General features: G+C 41.1%; 1 long non-coding RNA gene across 2 annotated transcripts; it reads right to left on the bottom strand.

Annotated features, from left to right (window-relative positions):
• Positions 1–10,824: 10,824 nt before the first annotated feature.
• Positions 10,825–13,755, bottom strand: LOC103653408 (uncharacterized). Of its 2 annotated transcripts, none has more exons than XR_565464.3 (2): positions 13,615–13,755; positions 10,825–13,233 (listed from the first exon to the last, which is right to left on the bottom strand). It is a non-coding gene; the product is annotated as an uncharacterized lncRNA (long non-coding RNA). The 2 variants fall into 2 exon arrangements; XR_565463.2 differs by having other exon boundaries at positions 10,825–13,356; positions 13,615–13,704.
• Between the last annotated feature and the right edge of the window lie 8,293 nt (positions 13,756–22,048).

The following is a 22,048-nucleotide window of genomic DNA, read 5'->3' as shown; positions in this document are numbered from 1 at the left end:
AAGTATGGCGTTCGTTGGGGAAGAGCGAGGATTTGTTGAAGGCCGAGGCAGCTAGTCCTTCATCCTCAGAGCCGAAGGAGGAGCAGTCGGAGTCCCATTCTTTCCCGATGTGTGCCTCACCCTTGGCCTTCCTGTAGTTCTTATTCTTCTCTCTTTTCCCATGCTTCTCTTGTGCCTGGTCATTATCGTTATCGGGGCATTGAGCAATAAAGTGACCAGTCTTACCGCATTTGAAGCAGGAGCGCTTTCCCCTTGTTTTATTCTTGTTGGGGGTACTCTTTGCGTCCTTTGAGTGCGGTCTTGAAGCGCTTGATGATAAGCGTCATTTCTTCCTCATTGAGCCTGGCAGCCTCCACTTGTGCTACCTTGCTTGGTAGCGCCTCCTTGCTGCTTGTTGCTTTGAGAGCAACGGGCTGTGGCTCGTAGATGGGTAGTGGACCATTTAGCGCATCATCCACGTATCGTGCCTCCTTCACCATCATGCGCCCGCTCACGAATTTTCCAAGGATCTCCTCGGGCGTCATCTTGGTGTACCTGGGATTTTCACGAATAAGGTTGACAAGATGGGGGTCAATTACTGTAAATGACCTGAGCATGAGTCGGACGACATCATGATCCGTCCATCTTGTGCTCCCGTAGCTTTGGATCTTGTTGACCAGGGTCTTGAGCCTGTTGTAGGTCTGAGTTGGCTCCTCTCCCCTGATCATCGCGAACCTCCCCAGCTCGCCTTCCACCAGCTCCATTTTGGTAATCATGGTGGCGTCGTTTCCCTCATGAGATATCTTGAGGGTGTCCCAGATTTGCTTGGCGTTGTCCAAGCTGCTCACCTTATTATATTCATCCCTGCAAAGAGATGCTAGCAACACAGTAGTGGCTTGGGCATTTTTGTGAATTTATTCATTTATAATCACAGGGTTATTAGTACTATCAAAATGCATCCCATTCTCTACAATTTCCCAAATGCTAGGATGGAGAGAAAATAGATGACTACGCATTTTATGGCTTCAAAATGAATAGTCTTCTCCATCAAAGTGTGGAGGTTTTCCAAGGGGAATTGATAGTAAATGCGCATTTGAATTGTATGGCATGCGAGAATAGTCAAATGAGTAGTTCTGATTAACCGTTTTCTTTTTCGACGAAGAGTCGTCGTCATCGTCGTCTCTTGGTGAAGAAGAGGAGGCATCATTGTCGTAGTAGATGATCTTCTTGATGCGCCTCTTCTTCTTCCTGTCCCTCTTCTTGTGACTCAAACCTGAGTCAGTGGGCTTGTCGTCCCTTGGCTCGTTGAAGAGGGACTCCTTCTCCTTATCGTTGACCACCATCCCCTTTCCCTTAGGATCCATCTCTTCGAGCGGTTAGTCCCTTAGATGAAGAGTATGATTCTGATACCAATTGAGAGCACCTAGGGGGTGAATAGGTGATCCTATAAAATCAAACACTGAATAGCCACAAACTTGATTATAGAGGTGTTAGTGAAGTCAAGTGGCTATTGAACACGCTCGTGCGAACAAGACAATCACAAGAAGCAACACACGAGACACGCGATTTTTATCCCGTGGTTCGGCCAAGTAACACTTGCCTACTTCCACGTTGTGGCATCCCAATGGACGAGGGTTGCACTCAACCCCTTTCAAGTGATCCAATGATCAACTTGAATACCACAGTATTTTCCTTCAGAGTATCTTTCCCGGTTGTGAGGAATCTCCACAATTTAGAGTCTCTCGCCCTTACAATAGAGATCACAAAGAAGCACAAGAGTAAGGGAGGGAAAGCAACGCACACAAGACTCAAGTTCGCAGCAAAATCACGCACACACATGAAGAGGTGAGCACACAACACATCGCGAAGAGTTTACAATCAAGAACTATGATCAAAATGCGTGAGTGCAGAGTCTAGGTGCCTTAGGATGTTTCTTGTAAGCTTGGTGTCTTGCTCCATGCGCCTAGGGGTCCCTTTTATAGCCCCAAGGCAGCTAGGAGCCGTTGGAGATCAATTTGGAAGGCCATTCTTGCCTTCTGTCGAGTGGTGCACCGGACAGTCCGGTGCACCACCGGACAGCCACTGTTCATGTCTGGTGCGCGGTCTCCTTCTATATCGGGCGCAGCTGACCGTTGCTCCTCGGGGCCGGTTGGCGCACCAGACACTGTCCGGTGCACACCGGACAGTCCGGTGCCCCCAGCCGACCGTTGGAGCGGGCCACGTGTCACGCGTTGATCGCGCGGACGACCGTTGGCCGCTGGCGCAGTTGGTTCACCGGTTAGTCTGGTGCACCACTGGACAGTCCGGTGAATTTTAGTCATACGCCTCTATCATTTTCCCGAGAGCAGTTGGTTCACCGTCGGCCAGCCTGGCGCACCGGAAACTGTCCGGTGCACCACCGGATATATAGTCCGGTGTGCCAGGTCCGAGCTGGAGTTTGGCTGCACATAGCCAAGACTTTTCCATTGCATTTCTTCTTCTCTTGGCCCTGTTTCTAGCACTTAGACAAACACATTAGTATACAAAATGATATACTAAGTCTAGAAGCATACCTTGTACTTTGATTTGCACTTTTCACACATTTAGCACATAAGGACTCAATTAATATGTGTTGGGCATCTAATCACCAAAATACTTATATAAATTGCCCAAGGGCACATTTCCCTTTCAATCGAATTTGAAACACAAAAGTTATTGCGATTTTAAAATAAAACAAATTTATGCGCATAGGTTAAAAAATTGCACAGGGGCCTAATCATAAAAATACCATCTTCTTCTTCCTCCTCCTTCTTCCTCTCAACCACGGGAGAGAGAGGGGAGAGGAGGAAGGGGAGGGTCGGCCCGTAGGGGGGCGTCGGTCGCGCGCGCAATGGCGGGCCAGCCGTTGCCGGCTGCCGTCGGGGGGTGTGGGGCCACGCCGGGTGGGGGAAACGGAGGGGGAGGGAGTGCCACCGCTAGAGGGGAAGAGGGAAGGGAGGGGTAGGCGCTGCACGGACAGGAAACGAAGAAACAATAAAGCTTCATGGACAACAATGGTGGAAGGGCTCACCGGAGAAGGAGATCTCGCCGAAGCCGAGAAGAAAACACTAATTGGGGGACAAACCGTCAGTCGAATCGACGAATCGAAGGCACCGGGACAAATCCCTCGATTATACGAACGCAGCGGTACCCTCAGATTCCATCGACGACGCACGGATCGAAAGTAATTGCTCGCCGGAGTTGGAACCATCCTGAACTTCGGCGAGCAATTTCGGGATTTTTGGATCTAGACTGGGGATGGGGTTTCGAATTTCAGAAAGGGATCGACAAGAGGATTATAGCCATATATATATTGCTAGGGTTTTAAGATATTTTATTTTTTGTAATTATCCCATTTTTTAAATTAAAAGTAATTTCAGAAAAAGGTTGAAATCGTTTTTAATATCCGAAAAATATCTCGAAGGCTTCAAAAGTTCTAGGAAAATTCCTAGACATAATTTAGCACCCAATAAACTCAAAAAACATATTTAGAACTTTTGAAAATGTTTTTAAGTACCTCAAATAAAAAGATTTTGAATTTGAGAAAATAGAAAAATATGAAAATTTTGCGGGAGACTTCTACAAGACATATTGACATGCTTCAAACACTTCTTGCACTTGAATGCAACAACCATGACACTTCTAGGGCTCGCGCCAACATAGAACAAAATAACTCTCTATTGTTTTGATAAAGGGTAAATAAAAGTGAAGAAAGGAAAGGATAACACCTGAATTTTGAGTACAGAGCAAAGAAATTTTTATACCCCAAAAATGAGGGTGTTACATAGGAGTTCAATGCACTCAAAGTAGCCTAATCTTATCCAACTTGGGCAAAACTTGCTTAGCTTTTTTGGCTACTGTCTTAGGCACTTCTATGACTTAGACAAATATATGTTGAGTCTATTTAAACACACTAAGTGATAGGTCTTGTCTTAATTGATCTTGTAAATTCATTTGCTCTCTTTCACATAGACTTGGCTTCAATTGACCCCTAGGACTGCAAATCCTAAATTTGGTCTTTCCAACTATTCTAATATGTTCCAAAATGTTGCCAAGGTCTTTTAGAACTTATCCAAATGTTGAAATGGCACAAAGTCCATTTCCTACTCAATATGTCCTTTTCCTCTGATTAAGAGCTATATCTTTGCATTTGGTCTTCTAAATTCGATCTCTTGATCATATGACCAAACACTTAGCAAACTAGTCCATCCAATAGGTTGTGATGGTCACCAAACACCAAACCAATATAGAAATGGCTCAAGACTCATTTCCCTTTCAAGGGGTCCAAGCCAGTTTCATTTGTCCTTCAAGAAATACCCGAGGAGGAATTAGTGCAAAGATATGAACTTTTGTATTGATACATAATGCTAGCCCCCCAACGTCTTGGTCATAGTATGACATTTGAGTTGTTTGAGATGAACTTATTACAAAAGGAAGAGATTTCATATGAACTGACATAGTTGCTCGATGTTCCAGGAGTTTGCAATGATAGTGTCATCTTCCTGTTGGAGTCAATAGGCGCCGGACGTGTTCATCATGCACTAGGTATGTGGCATTGGATAAAAGTGACATGTTACACTGAGGGATCGCACTAGCCTCTCTAACATGCACCGTATATGGTGCACCAGACAAGACACCTAAAAAGTGTTACAAATGAGTATGAGAAGTTGTACACTCATCGAATATGTCAAATGAGGCATTAGATAGGGCACTCAAAGAGGTCTACAATTGTGCATCGAGCTTTATACTCATTGAACATGTCAGGTGAGGCACTAGTCATAGCATCACATACCCGTACAATAACAACTAGTTTCTGAACTAGCTATTGAAGCATGTATCGCACAAATCGAGTGTAGGAGGTAGGTGTGCACACCTAAAAGATGAGTGGAGGGAAACAACTAGTTTATTAACTTAGGGTCATATATATATGCCCCTCGATCTCCTTTATTTGAGGTCTCTTGCCCATTTGTTCAGTTCAAGAAATCTTTCAGGTGAAAGGGGTAGCCTTTGCCTAGCGAGGGGATTGAGATTTGATAATCATGAAACTAATGACCTAATTAGTGCATAAAGAGTAGCAAGTGTGCATCCACCTTTCTTATTAGCCTTGGTCAGGTCGAGTGAGAGTTTGTGCTTATTAATATAGGTGATTAGCATCACCTAAACGACTTTGTGGTGATAAATCAATTGGTGATCACCCGATGGAAATTATGGATGGCTCAACTCAAGGTGTAAACGTTTTTGGGTGATTCACCATTTCAGAGTGGCAAAGAATCAACATGTGTGTAGCACTTGATCCTTGCGCAGACCAAGGAGGAGCAACACCCTTGTTTGGATGCTCCAACAAGGACTAGTAGGGAGTGTCAACTCTCTGGTACCTCAAGAAAACATCATCGTGTTTCTAACCTATGTTCTTTGAGAAATTTAATTCTAGTTTTTACATCACTAGAATTTCCATGCTAGAATAGTGTTGAAACTAAGATCGCAAACCTTTTGTGATAGAATAGAAAATATTCTTAGGCACAAGGCATGAAGTGGACCATTTTGATAGGTTTTAATTGTTTTAAGAAATTTAGATTAATCTAATTTACCCACTCTCTTAGGCATCTTGATCCTTTCATCTGAGACACGACGCGTTCGAGACTTGGCTCCTAAGATAGAGGGCCCCTAGACCTGGCTGGATCGAGACTTGGCCCCTAGACGGAGGGCACTAGCTAGGAGTGCCAAGCTAGCTCCTAGTCGCGTCCACTATGAGCCTATGTCCTATTGACATAGTTCTAGAAAGTGCTTTGCCATCATCAAAAATATGGATTTCCTCGGGCTATAACAACTATTTCTTCTATTAGCTTGCTAGATCTATAGTTTATCAAGTAAATTATACCAAACTCATGGAGATGGATCAAGGGTTTAAAAAACACTTAGAATCATGCAGAATATACATGCATCTATCGATCGACCAATCTTGATGTGGAAAGATGTGAGAAGAATAAAGCGTAAGATAGGGTTTCCAATACAAATGTACTAGAGAGAAAGGAAGTGTAAAAGTGATTGGGATGACTTAAAAATAGTTTGACATTCATGATGCAAAATATATTATATATTTAGGAGCAAGTTTTTTTGAAAGTTGTTAGAGAAACCTAATAAAATATGTTCCCAATATTTTTTAACCACTCAAAAATCTCAATGATTTGCATATTGGAGATGCTCTAATCTTTCTATTCATGTCACCATATTTTTGTTGGTTGAATCAATAGTTGCAACCAATTCTCTCGAGAAAATTGACTAATGAGTAGTAAAATGAGAGACTAATTAAAAAGTTGTCTCACGTAACAAACCACAAATAGATTCTTTGGCTTGTTGTACCGTGTGCATCGCTCATCTACTCATTGCATGATGCCACTACAACCGTCACACGCAGGAACAATGGGCCAACATAAACCCCCTTTAATTTATTATGTTGAGTTTCCAACCAAAACACTTGTAATTTATTCTTTTCAGTTTACAACTAAAACCATTTTGGGTTTTCATATACTTGGTGGTGGAGGAGTGTGGACAATATAGAGAAGTATAAGGTACCAAAGAAAACTGCAAAACGAGATGTAAGTTTGGTAAAGTGTAGGACGTATGAGAATCTTTACCAACGCTTGAGTACGAAAGAAGGAGAGAACAAAGACATATATAGGATGGATAGAGTTCATAAGAGGAAGATAAGGGACTTCAACCAAGTTAAGTGCACTAAGAATGAAACATAGCATCTCTTATTGAAGGAGAATGATATTAGACATAGATGGCGAGAGTATTTTTGACAAATTGTTCAATTGGGAGGATGTGGACACAACCTCTTAGTTGGATGGATCTTTTAATGACACCAATAGACACTTTGTGCATAGGATCCAAGAATCGAAGGTTAGGGAGGCATTGAAAAAGGATGAAAAGGGTAAGGCGATGGGCCTTGATGGTATCCCAATTACGATATGGAGATGCCATCGGGACATAGCTATAGTATGACTAACCAAGTTGTTCAACCATATATTTTGGTCAAACAAGATTCCTAATGAGTCGATAAGTATATTAGTACCTATCTACAAGAATAAGAGAGATATTCAAAGTTATACTAATGATTGGGGAATTAAGTTGATGAGCCATACTATAAAGCTACATGAGAGAGTTATCGAGCATCATTTGAGAGGAATAACAAGGATCTCTTTGAACCAATTTGGTTTCATGCCTAGAAGGTCAACCATTGTAGTCATTTTCCTAATAAGACAAGTGATGGAGCAATATAGGGAACAAAAGGAAGATCTACACATGGTTTTCATTGAATTGGAGAAGGCATATGACAAAATACTAAGAAAAGTTAAGTGGACTTTGGACAAACATAAAATTCCAATTAAGTACATTGTATTTATTAACAACATGTACAACAATATTGTAACTAGTGTAATACTAGGAAAAGTTATGTGGACTTTGGGCAAACATAAAGTTCCAAATAAGTATATTGGACTTATTAAGGACATGTACAACAATATTGTAACTAGAGTTCAAACAAGTGATGGGGACACAAATAACTTCCTAATTAGAATAAGACTACATCAAAGAATTAGCTTTGAGCCCTCACCTTTTTGCCTTGGCAATATATAAGGGCATAAAGGGGATATCCCCTATGTATGCTTTTGATGGACGGTGTAGTGCTAGTTGATGAAAGTTGGGTAGGAGTAAATAAGAAACTAGTGTTATGATAGGAGACTCTAGAATCCAAAGGTTTTAGACTCAATAGAACTAAAATAGAAGGGAACATATCATGCGCAGTTAGTCATGTTGGTGTAACCGTGTAATCAAGTGGTCTGGTGCATTCAATCAAAATCCAACGATGGTTGTTATTTTACGTGGAATGGGTTAAATGTAAAATAACTAGGTTTTAGGTGGAAGGGGTTAAATATAAAATAGAAGTCACTGTTGGATTTTGATTGGATGCACTCGATAACTTGATTGCATAGTTGCACCAACATGACTCATTGCACATGGTATGCTCCCAAAACATAATATATGAGATGTAATTTCGACACTACACATAAGGAATGAGATGTTAGTTTAGAAGGTCAAGTAACACCTAGGACGGACACTTTTAATTATTTAGAATCAATGCATAGAGAGACAGAGGTATTGATGAAGATATTAGCCATAGAATCAAAGCAGGGTGCATGAAGTAGCGTCAAACATCTAACGTTCTATATGACAAGAGGGTACCATAGAATTTAAAAGGCAAATTTTATAGGACGATGATTAGACCTAATATGTTATATGTTACAGAATGTTAGCCTACAAAAGACATCTTCAGCGGATAAGTGTTACAAAAATATGTGTTACATTAGATTTGTGGCCAAAAAATTAAGTCTGGAATGATGATATACATGATAGGCTAAGTATAACATCAATTAAAGAAAAGCTTGTCCAACATATGTTAAGATGGCTTGGACATGTCCAATAGCAGGGATGGCAATTTAACCCATAAATCTAAACCCCGATGGGTACCCGGGTACAAGTGAAGATTTTGACCTACGAGTGCACCCACACACGATCCAAAGTTTCGTGGGTGTAGTTGCAGGTTTCTATTTCAACTCACGGGTAACTGACACCTGACCTGAAATTTGGTTTTTTTATTTTGCATAAAAATGATTAAGATACAATAGTGAATATTTTGGAGGAAAAAGTCTAAATTACTCCCTTCACCTATGAACAATTCCACATAACCTCATAAAGTATTTTTTAGTTTATTTCACCTCTCCACTTCTTTGAGCTAGTTCAATTTACCCTTAACAAAATTTGTCTTTTTATTTTTTATCTACAAACTGAATTTTAAATTCAAATTTTGTTGGTTAGTAGCTAATAGCGTAATTTAGCCTAGAAAAAATGAAATGATGATGAAAAATTAGACTCTAGACAAAATTTGTATTTTTATTTTTTATGTACAAACTGAATTTTAAATTCAAAATTTGTATAATTATTTTGATAGGTTAGGGATCAGATAATACGATAGTTTTAATGATTCAAAGCTAAATATGAAATGATGATGAAAAATTCTTAACATATTTTTTGACATAAGTTATGATGTCCTTGACCACCTCAGGAAATATGAATATGAAATTCCAAAACAAGCTTCGGTTGGAACTGAGGATTTAGAAGTCATTATGCCTATAATGATTTTGTAATTGAAATAAGGAATCATAATCACAAAAATAGTGAAGGGACTACCTGTCGTCAATACTCAAATTTGTAGAACTAAAATATTGGTAGGTTGTTTGGAATAAAAGCAAATGATTTTCCGTTTTCTGTGATTTCTTTTGAATCAGGCAACTACGTATTTGTTTGTTTAATTTGTGATCTTTCCGAAAGAAAATAGTTAGGTGAAAGGTGGAGAACTAAATTCCAAAGAAGAAGCTTTTTGTGAATGCACGTTATGGAAAAGAATAATTTTCCGTGTAGAGACTACTTAGGGTCCATCGGCAGTGGAAGCCATTTTGCCACTACGGTTCCTCCAGAAAGCACCAGCATGCTGTATTGTTCATCTTTTTTTCTAGAGACTGCAACAACATCTGGTCTTCATTTAAAGTCATTTTTCATTTGTATCTTACCTTGTTGCATAGAGAATGGAACACTGAATATTCTGTATCAGAAATTGAGAATTGTTTACCAGCAATCTTCTCATACCTAGTTTCAGAAATTGCATTGGGACATAGGGATAATTTTAAGCAAATTCAATCTAACTATTATTAAAGGGAAAGGGAAAAAGGTGCAACAACTTACTTGTTGTTGTGGAGCTGTTTGTAGCATAAGCCTAGAGCCATTAGGTAAGCATGTTTGGGATAGTTTACTATCAACAATCTAGAATAAATGTGTTCTTGTAAAAAATATTGTAAGTCTAAGATGGATAAAATATTCACTTGGGTCATCTAGACTATGAAGGTCAGTTCCTTCCGTTCTTTTTTTAATTATCGCGTTTTAGTTCAAAAATAAACTAGGGACGAAAAATATTAAAAACGGAAGTAGTATAAATTGTTTTATCAATCAAAAACTAATTGGATATTTACTTGTAAGATCAGGTTTGCAGAAATCATAAACATGAGTCATGTGAGAAGCTCTATATTTTCTCTCGAAAGAAATTGGAGCATTAGAACCAATGAGCATTGCTATAGCAACAACACCTCCTGTTGGTCGAGTTGGCCCTTCGACATAAACTTGAATGTCACAATAGTCAATAGAGATGGCAGAAAGTGATTGTGTGTTCTAAAAAAGAAAAAAACAATTACAAAATTGATGCTTAAAGAGAAGGATGGATGACAAAACCACTCTATCTGGGCAAACGGCAAGACCATGACGGTCATCCCAGGAGTTACTTTCAATCCAATTCACACAATTCAGTATGGTTGTTGTCCCACCATAGCATGCGTTGCTGGAGTCAGCACCTTCAATGCCACTATTACTACTTTCCTACGTTTGTCAACAAATGCTAACAAAAAATAAGTTTTTTAGAAAACTAAATGAGTAAAAGCAAATGAAGGTGTTTTACTAAAAGATGTAGTCGGCATTAAAATACTGTATATGTACATATGTTGATGCTACTTGGTGATTCTACAAAGTTAGATTAACAAACCTCAAAGATCTGCATCCATCAAGTTTTGATGGATTTTGTTAGGTTCATGAGCTTTTCATCTAGTATTCAGTACATAGATTTTCTATTTTGGCATATCAATAGCTCAAGGAATACTAAAGAGCACGACATCTTTAAAATGTTATGTACTACTGAATGTCACTTGAGTCAAGCACATGATATTGAAGGTATTCCCATTCTTTCAGAATTTATTTCAGTCCAAATGAATTAGATTTCCAAATTAAAAGCTATGTACCCTTGTTCGCAGACAACAAATGAAGGAAAATTCTACAACACATGACACATTCCTGCCATCAATGAAAGATTGGGCATTGGCGCACAACAAATCTAACTATTACATTAGACACCAAAACTGAGGTTTAAAAAATACATATTTTTAGTACCTAATGTCCTGCAAGAACCAGCCAACCGCTACAGCCTGTCCCTCATTCTCCTTTGGTTTCAACACCAACAGAAAATATTCATTATTTCTCTGCTACTATCTAACTTGGTACACAACCAGAGAAGTTCAATGATTCGAACCTAATATTGAACTTAGAAAAGCATGACAAAGGCAGATTTAACTGAAAGGAAAAAAAGAAAGAAATGAACATTAAGCCATGGGAAATTGTACTGGACTCATGCCATTCGCTACTTAAAACATAATAGCACTAAGGCAGAGATGTTGATACATAAGCCTCGTTCAATGAAATCTACTTAAAACATACTACAAATTGCTCCTACTTACCATATTGAATTATTTGCAGCACCATTTATGATATTTCTTCTATTCATACATTGCAATTCCATGCAAGTAGGTAATGATATAACCACGATAGAATATCTGCTATTTGGGACCCCCTTGTACTCCCAATAAAAAATATCCAAAACCAAACAGAACAAAAAAGAAATTAAGAATAGCGCAATACCTGATCATTGCATCAAGAACTGGCCTTGACATCCTGACTGCATTTTGATATCTTCTTTCCATCTGTAAGAACATTGGCATAACATCTTGTGGTAACATGAAAGTAATATTTATGTGCCCAAAGTAGATTATGAATGGTGATAACATGTTTATGAGTTATGACTGAGTAAATTTACCTCTTAAAGGAGAAATACGCTTACCTTCATAAAGTCTCAGAGGGTGAAATGTCAATCTTTTGTGTGTACCCACTTTCTTGTAACACATGAGTCAAGACTTTCTATAATGCACAATAAATGTCTTCACGTGAGCATATTCAGAAAAGACTAATGCTAATGTGTGCATGTGGGAGGGGGCGCAATAACACAACAACCAAAATGTTTTGTACATTACTGTTACAAAAATAGGTAAAAATAATGAATGCCTTTTGAAGCTATATACCCGAATTAAGAAACCTTAATTCTAGGAAATTGTATCCTACCGCAATGATGTCAATAGTCCCTTTTTGGGGGCAGAAAGAATGTTAAACTCCTTGCAGAAGGCATTATGTTTAACTGAGATAATCTCGCGACTGATACTATGTAGTAGCTCATGACCATGTAAGAAGTACAACCATGAATTACATCATCGACTAAAAGCAATATGTGAAAACATGGGGTGTATCCAGCATTCCAGTAATTCAAGGCATTAAGGCACTGACAGAATGAAGTAAAGATTATTAATTTGTTTTGTTATGTCGTGCAATAACACAAGAATGAACCAAAAATCCAGAATACAAACCTTTCTCTCTTGCTTTGACATGAATGAAATTGTCAGATCTCGCAACAATATGAAGATGTCATCAAAAGCAACCTTCCTATTGTCGTCAGTATCATAAAACGTGAAAATAATTGGAGAGATAACAATAAAATCTAACTATAAAGGATTTGAAAGAATATCCATAATACACATTGACAAATAACAAAAAAATTATTAAGATTCTAATACCTACATTCAACCTGGTCAAAATCATGAACTACCTTTAGCATTAGAAATTTAAAAAGTGCGTTGGCAAGCGCAACAAACTTATATATCCTAAAAACAGCATGAATAAGAGAAAAAATGGTTTGCTAACATAATTGTCCATCCCAAAGCAGTTAAGCGACATCATAGCGACACCATCACCAAATCAAGGACACTCAGTCTGAAACAGAGGATCCTCCACGAGCTCACCTTTTTTAACTGCTATTTTGATTAGCCAAATTTGGTACAGACAAATCTCAGATTCAACAATTTAATCAGTGCAACGGCTTAGTGTGATTACTTACAGTAGTGGGAAGGGGTAGATGATGAGTGAGACTCATGGCACGTATCGCTTGACGACCACCGGCCACCCGCAGCAGCAATAGCAGCAACCGGCTCGTCCACGACGGTCCTCTGTTGCCGCACTAGGCCGCTACAGCAGCCGGTGGACCTGGCCCCCGTGACGCCACCCGCCGCGCTGGCGGCCACCAGGAACCACTGAGTGCCGCTGCTGCAGGCGCTGTCGGCGCCGGCCTCGCCTAGATCCCCCTCCAGATTCACGCTACTTAAGGCGTCGCTCTCCCGTACAAGGTGTTGTCCATATTTTCACTTTCCTTTCTTCCTTTCTCCCCCTTCCTTTTTGCTTGATGATGTAGCAACCGAACTACATTGATGATGGGAATGGAAAAAATTGGACTGATTCCTTCTCATCGCCTCTGATTTGGTTAATTGACTCTTGCTGTTCTTCAGCGGCACAAGCAAAGGCAGCCGACGGGTGACACCGGATCTGGCGGAAGCAAAGAACTTGGGGAAAAAAGGAAAGCACAGGAACCTGACGACGAACCCTAAACCCTAAATGGTAGCATGAGGACACTGAGTGGGGTGGGGGAAGAGCCTAGCAAGAAAAAACGAATGAGGGGGGAGGGGGAAGAGTCGGCGCCGCCGCCGTGTCTACTCCAACCGCAGCACGACGAACCTTAGCAATGGGAACCGGAGTGGGTGGTGGGGGTGGGGTGGAGGAGGGCGGGGGAGGGAGCGTGCTTACCTGGACCTTTGGAGCGCCGGTGGAGGGAACTAGTGTCCAAAAGGAGCTGTCGTCGGAGTACGCCGGCGAGCGGGGGAGGTGGGGTTTTGGGGGGAGGGGGAGGGAGCGCGAGATGTTTCCAGGAGACGCATGAACTGGCACGACGAGAGAAGAAACGCCTCCTAGAACCATCCACACACGGCGCAAGGGTGAGATTGCCACCATTGGTGAACGATCGGACGACCAAGAATTTTTTTGCCGACGTGGACGCACGTGGGAGCGGCAATCCTTCCTGCTTTAATAATAAGGAAACTTGTACATGGAGAAAAAAAGACAAATCTCCCACTAATAAATTTGTCGTTTTTGTTTCTCCATGTACAAGTTGAATTTTAAGTTCATTTTTCTGAGGTGGTTGAGGACATTACAACTTATGTTAGAAAAGATATTAAGAATTTTTTATCATTATTTTATATTTAATTCTGTACCATTAAAGTTATTATACATATCAAAATAATTATAAAAAACACAATATATTTTTCTAGGCTAAATTATGTTATTAGTTACTGACCAACAAAATTTTTAACTGAAAACTCAGTTTGTACATAAAGAAATAAAAATACAAATTTTGTTAAGGAGTGGTTTGGTGGTCAGGAAATTGGAGGAGATCCATGGGTGAGAAAATCTCTCTCTATTCAAGGAATTGGAGGGGATCCATGGAGGAGGAAACCCCTCGCTATTAATTGGATTCGAGGGATTTCCTCCTGCATGGATCCCCTCCAATTCCCTAGTCACCAAATCGACCCTAAGTAGGGCTGGGCATTCGGTTTTTTTGGAACTTTGGTTCGGTTTTTCGGTTTTCAAAAACTTCGGTTTTTCAAATATTAGAAACCGATCGGTTTTCTAAAAAATTAAAAACCGATAAGTTCGGTTTTGGTTTTTTACTTCGGTTTTTTGGTAAAAACCGAATACCAAACTTATACTCAAATAAGGATACATGACAACACATTACACATAATTTTAAAAAGTAAAAATTATATAGGTATAAATATTTCAAAATATATCATACATCACATGCAAATAAGTGAATAGCAATTTTATTGCATTACACATTTAATTCACATAATCAAATAGTCAAAATTTTGAATTCATAAAGTTTGGTATTCGGTTTTTTTGGTATTTCGGTTCGGTATACGGTGAAAACCGATTACGATACCAAATACCGAAATTCTCAGATGTAAAAACCGAAACCGAACCGAACTACTACCCAAAAAACCGAAATTTCGGTACGGTTCGGTTTTCGGTTTACGGTAAAAAAATGCCCACCCCTAACCCTAAGGGATAAACTGAACCAACTCAAAAGAGTGGAATGATAAAATGGACTAAAAATACTTTAGGAGGTTATGTAAACATTGTCCATACGTGAGGGAAGTAATTTTGACCTTTTTTATTTTGAATAAGTAACTTGGCTAATGATTCATGAAATATTTTACGTAAGAAAGCTTGAAATCCGTAGATATAACTCAATTATTGTTGGTACCGTGCTTATAGCTGAATTATTGTTTAAAAGTGTACACTGAGTAAAAACTTACCAGTGACCCAAAACCCGATAGGTTCGGATGTGGGTTTAGAATTGCGGACGAGTGCAATCACAAACTTGCCTTTGCTCCACTCGACCTAAACTCATTGCCATCCCTATCCAACAGAGACGCTAGTGCGTAATCTATACTACTTATTAAGAAGGTAAGAGTAGTCTGCCATTCTGCCCTCCCCGTTCTGTCGTTCTGCCCTCCCCCGTTCCACGCGCAGAAAAAAATCAAACCGTGGCTACTCAGGGATCAAACCTTGGATCTATTGAGCAGAATGCCTAGCCTTCCACCCTCTAGCCAACATGACTCATGTTGAATTACATACAACTTCAACTAAAACGTCTTTTGTGTTTAACCCGCCGTCCACTCTGTATGTTGTCCACTCTGTATGCTCACTGGGTCTAGAAAAACATTTATAGCTTGGCCCCTGATCTTTCTGGAATTTGGGATGCAGTCTAGGAAATAAAGAAAATAGGGAAAATGAGTTTAGAAATTGATTTTTAGTTTAAAAATAATTGCAGAAACCCATTTAATTCATGGAAATTTCATATTAAATCCAAATGAGTTCATTCCAATTTCTATAATTCTATAATATTATTTTTTTTATCACATAATACCTCTGTTTTGTCATGAAAACAACAATAAAATTGATTTCCTAATTAATCCTATATCAAATACATAGAAACTTTGGAAATTCGTAACTTCCCCATTTTAATTCCAAATTGAACCGTTCCAGTCGTGTTAGTCTCGTATGAATATTTACTACGCAGTAACAATATTGATTATACCATGTTTCATACTTTTATAATTAGATATTTATTTATCCTATGTTAATTGGGTTAATCTATGTCTATTGGATTAATTTATTTAATATATTAATATAGTATTCTAACTTTATGGTTATACGATGTTTGACCATTAGTATTGCAAACACACACACACTTACCTTTTTGTTTAAGCAAAAGCGTATGGTGGTACGTGTCCGATGACTAACGATGTACGAGAGAATTTCTTCCGGTATGTGTGAAACGTGCTCTCCAATAATGAGACCATGCAAATCGTGACATATATCGAAGTCTGCATGATACTGATGGTTGCAATGTAGTGGTGAAACAGATAGATTATAAATAACAAAATTTATGTATGGTCAGAATCACAAATTGATTATGAAACATTTTCTCATAACCGTATAACACATATTTTGTATATAAGTTATCGTAGTATACTGGTATTATATATTCCCGTTGCAACGCACGGGCATTCAGCTATGATTGATATAGGCATATAAAAACAATAATCTCTACTAATTATTAAGAACTTACTATAGACTGCCCCCGCCTCCCTACGCCCGCCCACCCGCACGCCGCAAACCTGCAAACCCCGCCGCGACCAAGGCGAACCGTCCTCCCGCCCGCACACAGCAAGCCCGCAAATCCCGCCGCGACCATGGCGAACCGCCCTCCCGCCCGCCCTACCGCCCGAACGCCGCAATCCCGCCCGCCCGACGCATGCCGCAAGCCCACCTAGCGCGACCCGTGGAACCCTGCAGCCGCCCCGAACCAGCCCAAAGCGAGACTGGAGGGGCACGAGCGCCACCGCCTTGATCCCGCCCGCTCCTCCCTAGATCTCCTCGCCATTGTCGCCGCCATGCCCAGATTCGCGCCCTGCTCGCCCAGATCTGACCGCGACTTTGATTTCCCAACCGACGCAGGAGCGGTGGGTCTGACCGGCCACGACCCGTCTTCTCATGGGCGCTTGCTGGTGTGGTTTGCTGATCAAAATGGGGATGGTGGCGGGCTCGCACAACCGCAACGAGTTCATCATGATCCGCCATGACGGCGATGCGTCGGGCCCGGTACATCCAGCCAATCCAGTGCCGCCCTCGCTGCCTGCTTCAGATTCAGTTTCTAGTGGCTCATGTCGTGCGCGCGCGTCTGTCGTTGGATCTGGGCCGAGGTGTTAGTCTTTAGTCTAATGTTTGGGGTTCGCCCCTCAAATGCGGTCGCTTCTGCGTGTCTCTGCTCGTAGATTTTGCCTGTTGTAATACCCAACTTGTAATTTGTGGAAGATAACCCAAAAGGAGAAATGACATTCCTTTGTATATATGTGTGTTGTCCATATTTATCATTTCATGAGAACATCACATGAGAACAAATAAATATAAAATATATGCCACTAAATTATGCATCATGCTGAGGTTTTATTTTGTGCACATTTTGTGATAATATTAAAAAGTAATGTAAAAATAAATATATTAATACCCACATTGGAACTTAAGATCTAAAGGAAACTTTAGAATTTGAGGAAAGAGGAGAAAATACTAACCAAACAAGATAAAATAAATATATAAATAAGAATATAATACCCTTTCACTAATAATTGAATTTGGTACATTTTGATCAAAGGTGAATCTCATGACAAAATGTAAAATTCAAATTAGAATTCTAAAAACAAAAGGGAAACAAAGAAACTAGAAAAAAGAAAAGAGAAAAGTGAAGGTGTCGCTAATTGGGCCAGTAGCTAGGATTTCGGCCCATCTCGCTATTTCGCCTTCGCGCGCGCGGCCCACTCTGAACTTGGCGCTGACACGTTGGGCCCACTGGCCGGCCACACACCACGCGATACAGCAGTGATGGCTCGCGCCAACATGTGGGGCCCGTGAGGCAGGCTTCCCCGCGCGGCAGCCCAGCTTTCCTCCGCCACTCCCGCTGCCGGTGGGACCCCTTGGACAGGTCCGTCTTCCTCCGCAGGCGCAAATCTCGGACCACGCTAACAAGCTTCCCCGGGATGCCACCGGAATCCTCGCGAGCTTCGGTGGAGTTGTGGGTCGCAGACATGTGGACCCCCAACCACTGTGGATTTTCCCACGCGTGGGCGGATTCCGTCGCCGCTCTCTGTAACAAGCTCCGTCGTATGCGGCTGGGATTCCGTCGAGTCTGTTGCTAGCCCCTATAAAACGCAGCCGCTCCCGCCTCAGCTACCTCCCCATGGCGAAATCCCTCCGATGGCTGGACTCGTCCGTCGCGCCCCTGTTCCTCAGCCCGGCTCTGCAGTCACTGCGCCGCCGCTGGGAATGGCACCACGACTGTTGTCGTCCTCGCTAGATCCCTTCACCACCTCGCGTCACGCGCTGTTGATCTTCCACGGCCGCACCTGGGAGACCTCGGCTGCGGTCAATTGCTCGACTCATCCTCCGACGCCGCCATGATTCTCGCCCGGCAACCCCGCCAGTCGTTGCTTGCGCGGGGATAAATACGCTCTGCGCCCGCCTCCTCTTTTTTTCACCCATTCACCGGGGCCAGACACTCTGCGCAACGACCGCCGGTGAGATTCATGTCCTCCGTGCTCCTTTTCCTACCTTGATCGTATTCCGTCAAGCCGAACTCGTAGTTACCCAAACCGTGGCTAGAATTTGTCGCCGGACTTGTGCTCCCGCTACTCGTCGTGGGTGTGCGCCGGTGTTGCGCGAATTCCGGTGATTCTTAGACCAGTGCGTTCGGGTGGGTTTGGACATCGCGTAGAAGTCACGGGGGCCCGGGATTGTAACTAGGGCGCCGGATTCACTCGCGTCGGCGAGCTCACCACCACCTGGGTGGGTGGCACCACCGTCGGGCCGCGCTGGGGGAGGAAGACAGGCCTGGGCCGTTGGATCCGCAGTGTACGCACACGATTAGATCTGGGCGGCGTCTTGACATCGAGCATCGTGGACCGTTGATCGCTCATCGATGGGAGGAGATTGATTTCGGCTTCATTGAACTCGGGCCCTCGGATCTTGATCCAGTGGCCGTTATCCAATACCGATTCATATAACGCGTGATCTAATTTGAGCCCTAGATTTCTGATCGGACGGCCAGTACTATCCGATACCCCTTCGCCGTTTGATTTTGTAAAAGAGCCCCTGTAGAATCCACTAATCAACCCGCCGTCCACATTGAAGGTAGTCTGAGTCTGTGGGTTTTTGCATGTTTAGCCCCTGTCTTTCTAGAATTTGGTGCAATATCCAGAGCTCAGGGAAAATCAAATAATAAATTTAGAAATGGATTTTTAGTACACAAATGATCCCAGAAACTCAATTTATTCATAGAAAATTCATATGAACCCCAAATAGATCCATTCTAGTTTCTATAATTTTATAATATTATTGCTTATCATCTAGTATCACTGTTTTGACATGAAAGTCACATTAAAGTTTATATTCTATTTAATCTTGTATCAAACACATAAAACCCTAGTAAATTCATAACTTCTCCGTTTTAACTCCGATTTGATCCGTTCAAGTTGCGTTAGTCTCGTAGCAACGTGTAGATCATTATTATTCAGTTTGTTCTTATGTTTGGTGTAATGTTAATTTTGCATATACCATGTTTGTCTGTATTGCTACGACTAGCAGCGAGGTCACGAGTCACCTGAAAGGCAAGTTGGTACCTGGAATCTCAAGTCCCAGGCAAGTTGTGCCCTTGACCACTTTTTACCCAATAATGTTCTTTAATATCATTTATTCATGCATAGGTTAATTTTGATGGGACCCAATAGGTTACCCTAGATTGTTTATCTCATTACCTTGTTTACCCCTGAATCACTTGGGTAGTTTGCTATTGCTTTACATGGATTTGGGATAATTATTTATCATATCTATGTTCCAGTTATTTTGTTATTCTATTTATGTTCATGTCAAGATCATTAATGTTAATTGGAACATAGAGCTTAACTTGAGAAACACGTGCCACCACAAGGGTTTATGGACGCCCTTGGCTGATTAATTAGGAAAGCTAGTGGAGGACTACCTTACCCGAAAGGGGCAAGGGCAGTAGGGGAGTGGTCAGTGTAGGGAGGTCCTTGGTTGATTTTGCTGCGATGGCGGTCAGGCAAGAACCCTGCATTGGAGCTTCCTATAAACTGTAGCGGGTTTTCTAAAGCTAGTGGAACTTTGTAAAGGCCTCGTAGTGTTACCCTGCCTCGCCTCCTCGGTAGAGGTGTATGGGAAGTCGTGATCCCTTGGCAGATGGGTAACATGATTTGTGGGTAAAGGGTACCACCTCTGTAGAGTGTAAAACTGGTATACTAGCCGAGCTCACGGTCATGAGCAGCTCAGGACTCTCTGATGATTAACTTATGGAACTAAATTCAATTTGTCATATGCATTGCATCGCAGGTGATGTTGTTACTTTTGTTCTACTACTTAATTGGGTTGGTATTTACTTATACTTAGTAATTGCTAATAAAATTTTGACTAACTTTAAAAGCAATGCTCAGCTCTAACCATCCTCTTTGGTAAGCCTTACACTTCACGTGAGCTCCCACCTTTGGCGAGTTCATGCACATTATTCCCCACAACTTGTTGAGCGATGAACGTATGTGAGCTCACTCTTGCTGTCTCACACCCCCCCCCCACACAGGTCAAGAACAGGTACCGCAGGATGAGGCGCATGGAGGATGTTGCGATGAGTTCGTGAGAGATCTAGGCCGTCGTCTCCCAGTCAACTTTGGGTTGCTGGACCGTTGTCTCCTTATAATGTAATTATTTATTTATTTTGTATAGAACTCCTATTATGTAGTAAAGATGTGACATTGATCATGTGCCATGATTCATCATATGTGTGAGACTTGGTCCCAGCACACCTGGTGATTATGTTCGCGCCCGGGTCTTGGTGCCCCGAAATCCGGGTGTGACAGAAGTGGTATCAGAGGAATGTTGACTGTAGGACGAAACCTAGATAGAACTGGACAACCAATACTTACTTACCTTTGCTACTCTGATTCTTTTCTAAACTTTTCTTATTCTTTTCTCATCTATTTCCGCTTACTCTGATTATTCTTACCTTTTCACTTCTAAAAGACAAATGTGGATTTCACACTTTGAAATCCTGTGGTTAAAGTGACTTTTTGGAATAGGAGACCTACTCTTAGGAACAAAAACAAAACTATTTTCTTTTTTATATGCTTGAATGCTTGTTCTTATGATACTTGTCTGATTTGGATCTTTGATTGAGTGCGATGAGTTGTGGAGTAATGTTCACAATTACATCTATATATACATATAGTAAAGAAAAAAATGTTGATACAATAACTAGCCAACTTAGATTATCCCCCACTAAAATATAGTAAGCTTAATAGATCCATCTCATCTCAAAAGATCCTAATTTATCATAATTAAAATCTATCTAGCTTAATAGTTCCATCTTATCCAAAAAAATACTCATCTTATCTTGAAAAGGGTCTTATGACATCCTAATAGATCTAACTGACCTCAAAAGATTCTACCTTGTCCTTATGGATTCATCTTACCCTAATAAGCATATTTACCCCACACTAGTAACAACCAGGATCTAATCCAAAATAATGAGATCTTAACTAGTCTAATCTAGTCATATCCAATCTAATCTCGATCCTATCTAATCTTATATGATCTAATCTAGTGTGAGTTACTTAATGCTGGTACAAAGGATAAGGCCATGCTTCTAATTCACTTACGCCTAAATTGGTGACTTAGATCAACTCGGCCATACCCAACAACTTGACCTACATGATAGGTTACATAACCTATCCCACCCGTCTAGAAGCAAACGACCAAACCAGATTCTGACTAACCTCATTAAACTCAGCCATCTACTAAACCAGCTGCTCTACCTATGTGTTACATACCGATCTATCTTAACCAAGAAACCAATACGAAGAAGATCAACCTCATCAAGGAAAGGGTAAGAGTCACCGTCAAGGAAGGTAATCGTCAAGGATAAAAGTCAAACCAGATCTCTAGATGCATCAAGATCCACCATCCGGGATAGAAGTTTTTCTTGCCTAACCTTCTCTTATCCTAAGCTTTTCTAAATCTTACTTATTTGCTAAAACATAATATGTGCATGTTTTCT

This window comes from Zea mays, chromosome 4 (genome assembly GCF_902167145.1).
Source record: "Zea mays cultivar B73 chromosome 4, Zm-B73-REFERENCE-NAM-5.0, whole genome shotgun sequence".
Taxonomy (NCBI): domain Eukaryota; kingdom Viridiplantae; phylum Streptophyta; class Magnoliopsida; order Poales; family Poaceae; genus Zea; species Zea mays.
This window is presented reverse-complemented; position numbering and strand designations above follow the sequence as displayed.